At 55.3% G+C, this 11,082-nt stretch overlaps 1 non-coding gene across 1 annotated transcript; it reads left to right on the forward strand.

The window, feature by feature from the left end:
* The first annotated feature begins 8,426 nt into the window (after window positions 1-8,426).
* Window positions 8,427-8,508, forward strand: TRNAS-AGA. Its single transcript has one exon. It is a non-coding gene; the product is annotated as a tRNA-Ser (tRNA).
* Window positions 8,509-11,082: the final 2,574 nt, after the last annotated feature.

The raw sequence follows: 11,082 nt of genomic DNA on the forward strand, positions 1-11,082 counted from the left end.
TCACTACAAAAGTTTTTTTTTCTCCTGCTGAGAATAGCTCATCTTAATTAATTAGCCTCTTAGAGTTGGTTGGGCAACTCCCACCTTTTCATGTTCTCTGTGTGTATGTGTGTGTGCATATACATATATCCTCACTATATGTTCCATTCTATGCATCCGATGAAGCCATTTATCAACATTGAATTTCATCTGCCATTTTGTTGCCCAATCACCCAGTTTTGTGTGATCCCTTTGTAACTCTTCGCAGTCTGCCTGGGACTTAACTCTCTTGAACAGTTTTGTATCATCTGCAAATTTTGTCACCTCACTGTTTACCCATTTTTCCAGATCATTTATGAGTATGTTGAACAGCACTGGTCCCAGTACTGACCCCTCTGGGATACCACTATTTCTCTCTCTCCATTCTGAAAACTGATAATTTATTCCTACCCTTTGTTTCCAAGATTTTAACCAGTTACTGATCCATGAGAGGACTTCCCTCTTATCCCATGATGGCTTACTTTTCAAAAGTCAATTTAAATTAAATACATTTTTTTAAAATTATATATATTTTTAGAAATCTAGACCTGTTATGTGTAACTTGCATTATCCTTATATTAAATTTGCATTATCCTAACAAAACATTTACTTTATTCACATCTCTTTTATATATCTCATTGGCCCTGACACCCCCCCCCCCCTGTAAATTCAAACACCCCCCCTAATTTCAATTCCTGGGGAAACTACTGGGCGCCGCCTCCTGCCTGGCGAGAAGCCGCAGCACCGGGGGGGGGCAGGGGGGTCACAGGGCGCGATGGGTTTCTGCGCACCTCTGTTTTCTGCTGCTCGAAGGGTGACGGTTCCTGCCCGTGGGGGCCGGGGGGTCCCGATGGCAGCTGGGGGCTCTGGCATCCACCTGCAGTGGCTGGGAGCTGCGGGGCCACCTGCAATGGCCGGGAGCTGCGGCTTCTCCTCACCCCCCCCCCCGGTGACTGGGAGCTCCTGGCTCTGCCTGCAGTGTCTGAGCGCTGGGGGCTCCCTCTCTTGCCTGTGGCGGCCGGGAGCTCCCGGGGCTTCGGAGCTGCAGGGTCTATTAGCAATGACATGGGGCTGCAGGGTCCTCCCGCCATCAGTGCCTGTTGGGAAATCCTGGGTCCATCCGCAGCGGCTGGGAGCTCTGGGGTCCGCTCGTAGGAGCTGCAGGGTCCATACGCAGTGGGGTGGGGCTGTGGGGGCTCCCCGGCCACCCATGGCTGCTGGGAGCCCCAGGGTCTGCCTGTGGGAGCTGTGGGGAGATGAGGGGTTTGGGGTGGAGGAGGGGGCTCCAGGCTGCAGGGTGGGGCCGAGGGATTCGCAGTGCAGGAGGGGGCTGTGGGTTGAGACAGGGGGTCGGGGTCCAGGACCGGGTGATGGCTCTGGGGTGGGGGCAGGGATGAGGGGTTCCAGGTGTGGGAGGAAGCTCTGGGCTGGAGCACGGGGGTGAGGGCTCTGGGGTGCAAGAGGGGGCTCTGGGTTTGGGGGGGTTCAGGGCTGGGGCAGGGGGTTGGGGTGCAGACTTACCTCGGGCGGCTCCTGGTCAGCGGTGCAGCAGGGGGGACCTACTGGCCACTTCCAGGGCACAGTGCGGTGCCCTAGGACATGTAGGGACCAGCCTGCCTGAGCCCCGCAGCACCGCTGACCGGACTTTATAACCCAGTCACCCCACTGGGAGCTCCAGGGTCCCCCTGTCCCATGTGGTGGCTGGGAGCTCTGGGATCCACCCACAACAGCTGGGAGCTCTGGGGGCCTCCCGCTGCTCACAGTAGCTGGGAGCTGTGGGGTCCATCCGTGGTGGCATGGGCCTGTGGGAGCCCCTTCCGCCACTGGTGGCTGATAGCTGTGAGGCCCCCACCGGCCGACAGCTCCAGTCTTCCTGCCCCAGGGCTGAGGCGGAAAATGTCACTGAGATCTCTGAAAGTCACAGTTTCTGTGACCCCCTTTATATAATCTTAGCCTTAATCGTTGTTGACTGTCTCTCTCAATCTAGAGGTCTGTTCTAGGGCAGATGGGACAGGGAAGACAGAAGCTCACCCCCCAGCACAGGTTTGGGTAGCAATGGCTCTTGGGCTATTTGCTGTGCATGCAGAGGACTTGTCCAGGCCGGTGGAGCAGCCCAGCCAGATGAGGAGCTGGAAGAAGGAGACCTGAGCAGCTTGGACATCCCACTTTTTCTCCACAGCCACTGCCTGTCAGCAGGATTCCTCCTCCTCCTCAGTGAGACCAAATCTAAGCACCTAGACAGCCGGTCTGTCCGCTGCACCCCAGTCCCTCATGCCTGAGCCTCCCTGCCAAAGTCCTGTACCTGGCTCCAGAGAATTGTCTCACATCTCGCTGGGAACTCGACTTCTTGTGCCCAGAGAGTCTCGGCCCCATTCAGTAGAGGACCTGAGAAACACAGTGTCGGCCTTTTCCAAATAAGTGCTTGGAAAGGCTTTGTTCCTGTGACCATGTGGCCTAATGGATAAGGCGTCTGACTTCGGATCAGGCAGTTGAGGGTTCAAGTCCCGTTGTGCTTGTGCAATTTTACCTTTGTGCTGAAAGTCCTGCTCCCTTCAGGGCTGGAACCTCTTCTTGGCCGCTCAGGCCAATGCTCTGCCTTCAGCTAGAGCCCCGGGAAGGAGTTGGGGGTTGGGTGTCACAAAGGCTGGGGCATGAGCCCCAGGTGCTTCCAGTCTCACCTTTGCCATTTCTGACTTGCCAAAGAAAATGGGCGGCTGCCCGGGCTAGCGTGTGGAGCAGTTTCCCTCTTCCAAGTGTGCGCCTGTCCCTGTGCTGGAGGGGGGTTGCTACATAGCACCTTGGGAGCCTGGGTGTTTCTCTGCTTCTCGCCAGCTGGGGAAAAGCCTCTTGGGGTAAAATCTCCTGCCCCACTGCCAAAGTGAGCACCTTGAGTGGGAACAGTAAGAGGCCCCACCAGGAGGCTGGCCCTGCTTTCCTACCATCTTCTGATGTTGGCCACAGAGCATCAGCAGCTGGCTGTGGGTGGTTTTCAGTGGGTGTTCGGCATGCCAGGGAGCAGCCTGGCTGGGTGTCTCTGTGGCTGTCTGCTGGCTACGCATAGGCATGGTTCTCCCCTCCTCTTGCCCTGCCCTTGGTTGCTCTGTGGCTTTTAAGCCTTCCCTTGGAGCTGTCAGCACCCGCCGCCTCTGTCCTAGGTGCCCAGAGGAGGAGAGGTGCTGGGCTCCAGCCTGGGACTCTTCCTTCCTCCTGCCTTTCCCTGACTATGAAACCTGGCCCTGACACTCCTTTCTTCAAGCGCCATGTGGGCAAGAGGAAAAGTGTGGTAGAAAGCACAAGGGCCAAACTTGTGGGCATCAGAAATCCCAAACACACAGTCAAACCATAGCCACTTCTAGACCCCATTCCAACCAAAGACCTGCCTCCAGTGGGTATGAGTCACTCAGCACAAGGTAAACAACTCATTCTTAGACAGCTGGAGATAGGAAAGCACTTGGATCTCCAGGGATTTACCACAAGGTCCCACTGAGATTTGAACTCAGATTTCAGCATGCCGACCATTACACCATGGGCCCAGCTTGTGCTAGTTTCTCTGAACATTGGTGACCCTATCATAGAATACCAGGGTTGGAAGGGACCTCAGGAGGTATCTAGTCCAACCCCCTGCTCAAAGCAAGCCCAATCCGCAGACAGATTTTTATCCTAGGTCCCTAAATGGCCCTCTCAAGGACTGAGCTCACACACCTGGGTTTAGCCGGCCAATACTCAAACCACTAAGCTCCCCCTCCCTCACAGGCCCAGTTTGTGTAAGGGGACTGTTGGCCCTTTACTAAAAGTGAGTGGGGTTTTTTTAGGTTGGCTAGTTCCCAGTCCCAATAGAAGGGGGAAGGGTCAATGGGAAATCAGGCCCCTGAGACTGACATGCCCCTGGGGCAATGGTCACCAACTGGTAGTGAACAAGTGAGAATTTGTTAATGAGTAAAATTCCTGGTGAAAATTGGCAAAGCTGTGGAGAGTTTGAAAAGTTCCAGTGAATTTACACATGAAGATACAAACAGAGAGACAAATAGAGAGAAAGAGAACATCACAGACTGCACAGGCCCACACAGACATAAACAAAAACCAAACCCATACAAACCCACACAGCACACAGAGCCATATACACAGCGGTGAGCTCCAGCCGGTTTGCACCGGTTTGCAAGAACCGGTTGTTAAATTTAAAAGTAGAATTGTTCCAGGACAACCGGTTCTAAAAAGCTTTTAAGTTTAACAAAGGCTCGGGCAGCTGTCTGCCCGGCCCCCGGCCACAGCTCACCTCCCCCTCTCCCCTGAATGCTCCGCCCTCCTTCTCCTCCCCTTCTCCTGCTTCCCGCGCATCAAATGTTCACGGGAAGCCTGAAAAAAGCAGCAGCAGCAGCAGGCAGGTAAGCCGGGTGCGGGCGGGACGGCTCCCCCTGGCCCCAGCCGAGTGCCCCAGCCAAGCACCCCTGGCTCGGGCTGGTTCCGGCTGCGCAGCTCGGACCCAGCCCAGCTCTGGACCCGAGGCTCCGGCCCCGGTGCCGGCCCAGCCCGGGGAGTCGGGCCCGGTGGCTCCAGCCCCGGTGCCGGCCCGGCCCGGGGAGTCGGGCCCCACGGCTCCAGCCCCAGGCAGTGTGGTAAGGGGGCAGGGAGCAGGGAGGGGGTATTTGCTGGGTTGTGGGGGGGGTGGATAGGGGTCAGGACGGGCAGAGGGCAGGGAACAGGGGGATTGAATGGGGGCAAGGATCCCAGGGGGCAATCAGGAAAGAGCAGGGTTGGATGAGGTGGTGGGAGCACTCAGGGACAGAGAGAAGGGGTGGTTGGATGGGGCAGGGGTCCCGGGGGGGCCATCAAGAATGAGAGGAGGGGTTGGATGGGGCTGCAAAGGGCAGTCAGGGGACAGGGAAGGGGGGATGGGTCAGGGGTCCCGGGCGGGGGTGTCAAAAAACATAGGGGGTTGGATGGGGCATGACCTCCCAGGGGGGCACGACCCCCTCGTGAGGTGAGAAGGAGGGAACCAGTTGTTACTATTTTGGCAGCTCATCAGTGCATAAGGGAAAAGCCACACAAAACATAGAACGAATCCACACCAAAAATACAGCAAAAGCCCACAACAGGAAAGCACAAAAACCACATACCAAAAGAATACTTAGCAAAAAACAATCTGCATGCAAAAGTTATACACACACCAACGCACACAAAACTACACAAGGCATCCACCAAAATCACACAGGACCCACATGCACATCAACACAACAGATGAAAACCACATCAACATACCGAAAGCCAGGCAGGGTTTGAGTCTCACAGCGAAGAGGGTGAGCACACAGGTGGTTTGGGGAGCAAAGACTGAGGGGGAGTTGGGGGCAGTGCTCTGGGCTCTGCTCGACCCCTCCTGATACAGGCGGCAGGTGGAGAGCAGAGCCTGGTAGATCTGTGGAGTCTGCCCTGCTCTCTGTAAAGCAAGGGGACCTCGGTGTCAACTGAGCTGCAATTGTATTTTCTGCAGGGCAAAATGATTGGCAGAAGCCATTTGCTTAAAGGAAACTAGTGCTATAAATGAGATTTGAACTCATAAACTCAGCATGACACCACTCAGCACTGCAAGTACTGGGCACTAACCCAATGCACCACTGGACCCTGTTTTCAGGAGCTTGTCTCCATGTTTCATGGATGGATTAGCGGAGTGGGGGGGTTGCATTAACTAAAACAAATCCACATTAAAGGCTGCAGGATGGCAGCAGCAGAGGTGGGGAGCCTCCTTCCATGTGATAGAGCTGGTTCCCCCTTCCGTTGCTGAGGGGAAGGTTGGTGCTTTGAGCCCACCTGGTGCTGGAATGTCCCATGGGTGAGATTAACGGGACTCTTGGGAAGGGAGGGGAAGTCTTTTCTATCCTTGCCTAGCTCCATTGGTCTCCTGTGGCCCTTTCGGCTCTCTGCTCCCCTGCTGGGGAGATGCAGAAACAAGCCCCCATCTGGGTGAGTCACCGAGAGGCTGTGTCCCATGGCGTGTGGGGGAGAGGGGTAGGGGTGGGATGGGGCTCAAGGGGAGAAGGTTGTGTGTGACAGTGTGTGGGGGAGGGGGAGGGTGTGTTCCTTAGGATAGAAATGATGGAAAACACAGGGGCAGTGACAGTGAAGCCCCGTGTCTGAGTGTTATGACCCTGTGTGGTGCTGCCGTTCACCTTCCCCTCCTATGGGCTCATCTTTCATTGAATCCAGCATTTTTTCACCTGTCATCACCACAGAGGTGACCCACATGCCTCAGCTACTGAGTGTCCCTCTTAGAGATGCCGAGGACTGGAACTGATTTCAGCTGCTGGACAGCTCTGCTAGGTCTTTATTCATTTGCACAGAAAAATGCTGAGTGTTTAAATTCATTTCAAGCCCCCTGCCCCCATTCAGAGAACTCCTGAACATACTGGAGATGGGTCTGGAAATTGATTTTCATTCGAAAAAGTTTTTAAAGGGAATCACTTGAATTGGAACTAGAAATCTATTATCCTGCAGGGAAACATTCACCCACTGACCTACCCTCACAACAGAGAGTGTCCTGTATAGCCCAGAGCAGGAACAGTTTTTAACCTGGGGGTTAGTAAACTTTCTCTCTATACAAACACCACAGCTTACAAACTCCCCACCCCCGCTCTGTGTCACCAGAGCACAACAACAACTCTCCTTGGAGCACACACAGCTCCCCAGCTCCCTGCCCGTCAGTCTCTCCAGCGTTGCTCCAATCCCTTAAAGCAGGGTCTCAACCTCAATTTACTTTAGGGCCAGGGCCAGTCCTCCAGTCCTCCCAGTGGGCCAATAATGTCACTCATACCGCCCAGACCCCGCCCCCCAAAACTCCACCCCTCACCTGCCACAGGCTCTGGGAGGGGGTTTGGGTGGGGGAAGGAGGTCTAGGGTGCAGGCCCTGGGCTGGGGATTGGGGTGCAGGAGGGGTGCAGGCTCTGGGGGGAATTTGGGTGCAGAAGGGGTGAGAGGCTGGTCTCTGGGTGGGTGTTTGGGTGGGGGGAGGAGGTCTAGGGTGCAGGCCCTGGGCTGGGGCTGGGGATTGGGGTGCAGGAGGGGTGTAGGCTCTGGGGGGAGTTTGGGTGCAGAAGGGGTGAGAGGCTGGTCTCTGGGGGGGAGTTTGGGTGGGGGAGGGGTTCTGGGGGGCAGGCTCTGGGATGGAGTTTGCAGTGCTGTAACAAGGGCCAGGCGAGTGAGGCACTTGCCTCGGGTGCGCAAAGTGGAGGGGCGCAGCTCTACCCCGTTCAGAGGTGCTTCAGCGGCAGCTCTACCGCTGCTGCTTCTTCGGCAGCAATTCGTCAGTGGGTCCTTCTCTCCGAGAGGGACTCAGGGACCCGCTGCCAAATTGCCACCGAAGGATGAATGAAGCAGCGGTGGCAATTCAGCGGCAGGTCCTTCCCTCCAGCAGGGACTCAGGGACCTGCCGCCAAAGAGCCTGGAGCCGGCCCTTGCCTCGGGCACAAAAATTCCTTGTTATGGCTCTGGGAGTTTGGGTGCTGGGTGCAGGCTCTGGGCTGGGGCCGGGGGTTGGGGGAACAGGAGGAGGGGGGGGGGTGCAGGCTCTGGGAGGGAGAGTGGGGCGGGCAGGAGGGGGTGTGTGGAGGGAGAGGGCGCAGGCTGTGGGAGGGAGTTGGGGGCAGGCATGTGTGGACTGAGGTGCAGGCTCTGGGAGGGAGTCAGGAGTGTGGCGCTTACCTGAGGCTCCAAGGTGGGGCAGGCTGGGGGGTCTCCATGTGCTGCTGCCCCCAGGCATCACCCCCGCAGTGTCCCATTGGCTGCAGGGGCTCAGGGTGGGGGTAGCGCGCGGAGGCACAGACCCACCCTGCCCTGCCATGCGGAGGGGCCGGCAGCCACTGGAGCGAGCAGACAGATGCTGCTCAGCTCCGCTGCACTGACAGGGCCCCTGGGGGGGAGCGCCTGGGGGCAGCAGGTGGGGCCAAGGGAGTGACCAGTGAACCCTTCTCTCCTGCAATGGCGACGGTCAGACAGAGGGGACGTGGCACCTGCATCCCTGCCAGGGAGATATTGGCTCGGCTCTTTCTTTCTGCTGCTGTTGTTAGTCCATGAAACATCAAGGGTGGAAAGCAAGGCTGAGTTCACGCGCCAGCCCTCAGTGCCCCAGAGAAATCCTGCCCCCTGCTATTGGAACGATGTGCTGGAGATTTGACTAGGAAAGGGACTGTCTGAATTGTCAGAGTGGGGAATGAACAACAATCTACAGCAATGTCGTTCACACAAACACACTCTCATCCTGCGCCAGCCGGAAGGGAAATGGGCAGGAATTCTCGCTGTTCAGCCAAGGACACACTTACACTAATGCAGCCATGAGTGTGCTGGGGAAGCTGGTCTGAGCAAAGAATTTAAAGTGTCAATTCTGTGAGAACAGAATCATCATGTAATGAAATGTACATCAAGTAGTTGTGGCCGAGTGGTTAAGGCGATGGACTAGAAATCCATTGGGGTCTCCCTGCGCAGGTTCAAATCCTGCCAACTACGCAAGCTCTGCACTGTTGTTGCTGTTATTATAGTGTTTAATCAATATAGTAAAAATCTGTCCTGATTCCTCTAACTAACACCACAGCATGAAATAGGAACAGAGACAAATCTTGTTGGTGACGAATAATTTTGCAAATGATCTTCCCATTATTAATTTCCATGCTGCCCCCACTGGAGGTCTGGGCATCTCCAGTGTCATTGCTCTGCGTTCACTTTCCCCTTAGAATTTGTCTCGGACATTCGCCTTCCTCTGCAGCATGGGGCTCGGGTCACTTGCTGGAGGATTCCCTGCACCTTGAGGTCTTTAAGCCACGATTTGAGGATTTCAATAATTCAGACATAGTTTATGGGTTTGTTACAGGAGTGGGTGGGTGAGATTCTGTGGCCTGCATTGTGCAGGAGGTCAGACTAGATGATCATAATGGTCCCTTCTGACCTTAAGTCTATGAATCTATTCATCTATTCCCAAATTTGGAAAATTGTGCAGTTCAGAATGTGAATAGTGACCCCGTCTCCTTCCTGCACCTGCTCTACATTGCTCCTCAGCAGCTTCTCCACCTGCAGAGTCACCCCAGCACGGCAGTGCAGCCGCCCAGGGTTCAGCAGGGGCCCCTGGCAAGGACCGTGGGTGCAGCTAACAGCCCGGTGTGCCTGGCCATGAAGCAGCTGTAAAAAAGCAACCCACCCCCCCAGAAGTACAGAGACTGAATTCCCCAACTTTAACATCATGACCCCCTGTATAAAGCCACACGTGTCAGTTGTATTGTCACAGGGAGATGCAAAAATCAAGTGACACCAATTTTCAAGTTGAGTAAATAAAGTTGAGGAGATAGTTATTAACCTCACACAAATACACTAAAGATCCCTCAACATAACACCTGAAGGTGAAATATGGACAGAGACAAACCTTGTCAGCAAAGGCTCATTTCCCAAACGATCCTCAAAATGTTACTAATTCCCACCCCTCCTCCACAGGAGCTCTGTGCAGTGTCACTGTTCTGCAGGCAGCTTCCCATTAAATGCTGTTGGGGGACATTCCCAGGCCTGGAAATGTACGAACGACAGAATTTGAAGAGCAAACCTGGCTCCCCGCACCAGGCAGGATTTGAGTGTTTTGTCCCTGTCACTTAGAGTTTGTCAATAGTACAGACGCCAGGGGCAGGACTCCAGGCTCTGCTTGAGGGATCCTGGCACAGGGGCTGCAGGAGGGAGGGGGGAAGAAAGGATTGCAGGTTCTGACCTGTGCTCTGGAGAGGAGGTAATAATTGAAGGGGGTGTTTTTGACTATTCCCCTGCCTCAGGGTCCCCAGGGCTAGAATTCTACATTTCACAGGGCCAAATAAGGGGGTGATGCCATGTGGTCAATGAAAACCAGTGCTCTAGATGAGGTTTGAACTCACAACCCCAGCATAACTCCTCTCAGTATTGTCCTGTAAGTACTGCACACTAACCAATTGCACCACTAGAGCACCTGTTAATTATAATTCTGAGACCCCCCTAGGCTGATACAGCCGAGGAGTGACCCCAAAACAGTCTCAGTGGAGGTGAGAGCCGGTAGCGACAAGTGTTGTACTCGGTGGGGTGGATCCTTCTTAATGGTTCCAGGCACCATTTGACACCTTGTGGTCCCACCAGGAGCGGGGCAGGCTCCCTAAAAGCAGGGCCGCCCAGAGGATTCGGGGGCCTGCAGCAAAGCGGGGGAGCAGACATAAAAAAGGTGCCACCCGCTGTGGCGCTTGTACTCACTGGGTGGCGTCCGAGTCTTCAGTGGCAGCGGGTCCTTCACTCGCTCCGCGTCTTCGGCAGCACTGAAGGACCCGCTGCGGAAGTGTTGCCGAAGACCTGGAGCGCTGCCGGGTGAGTAAAAATTAAAAAGGCGCCTCTAGCCAGGGAAGGGATTCTCGGCCAGGGCTTGTGGGGCAAATTGCCCCACTTGCCCCCCGCACTTGCCCTGCCTAAAAGTAGCAGCCACCAGAGCCCAAACAGTAGCCCCACCCCTTCCACTCGAGGCCACGCCCCTGCCCCACCCCTTCTCCTGAAGGCCCCGCTCCTACGCTGCCTCTTCCCCCAAGACCCCACCTCCCGCTCACTACTCTCCGCCCCCTCCCCACCCTCACTCGCCCTTACGGTCATTACAAAGTGGCAAGGCAGAGCCCTCCCATTTTTAAAAGTCCTGGGGTGGTGTTCCCCCCTGTTCAGGCACCCCTGGGGCCCTGCACTTCACACAGCTCTCCCTGATTTCAGCTGTTAGTGAGGGAGCCTCACGGCTAGCGCAGACTGGGCAGTTTCTTGCATGAGAGACACTGTCCCAAAGCAGGACTAATGCTTAGAGCTGGTTATCAGCGATTTCAGATCTGTTGGTCTGCAGCAAGACTCTCCATTGAGTCTTAACCAGCTCTGTTATTACACAGGGAAGAACAAAAGGGTCAAATGGTGCCGGGAACCCTTAAGAAGAATCCACCCCACCAAGTACAACACTTGTCACTACCTGCTGTCAGCTGCACTGAGAATGTTTTGGGGTCATGCCTTGGCTTTATCAGCCTAGGGGGTCTCAGAGACTTACAATTAACAGGT

This window comes from Mauremys reevesii, linkage group 12 (assembly GCF_016161935.1).
Source record: "Mauremys reevesii isolate NIE-2019 linkage group 12, ASM1616193v1, whole genome shotgun sequence".
Lineage (NCBI taxonomy): Eukaryota > Metazoa > Chordata > Testudines > Geoemydidae > Mauremys > Mauremys reevesii.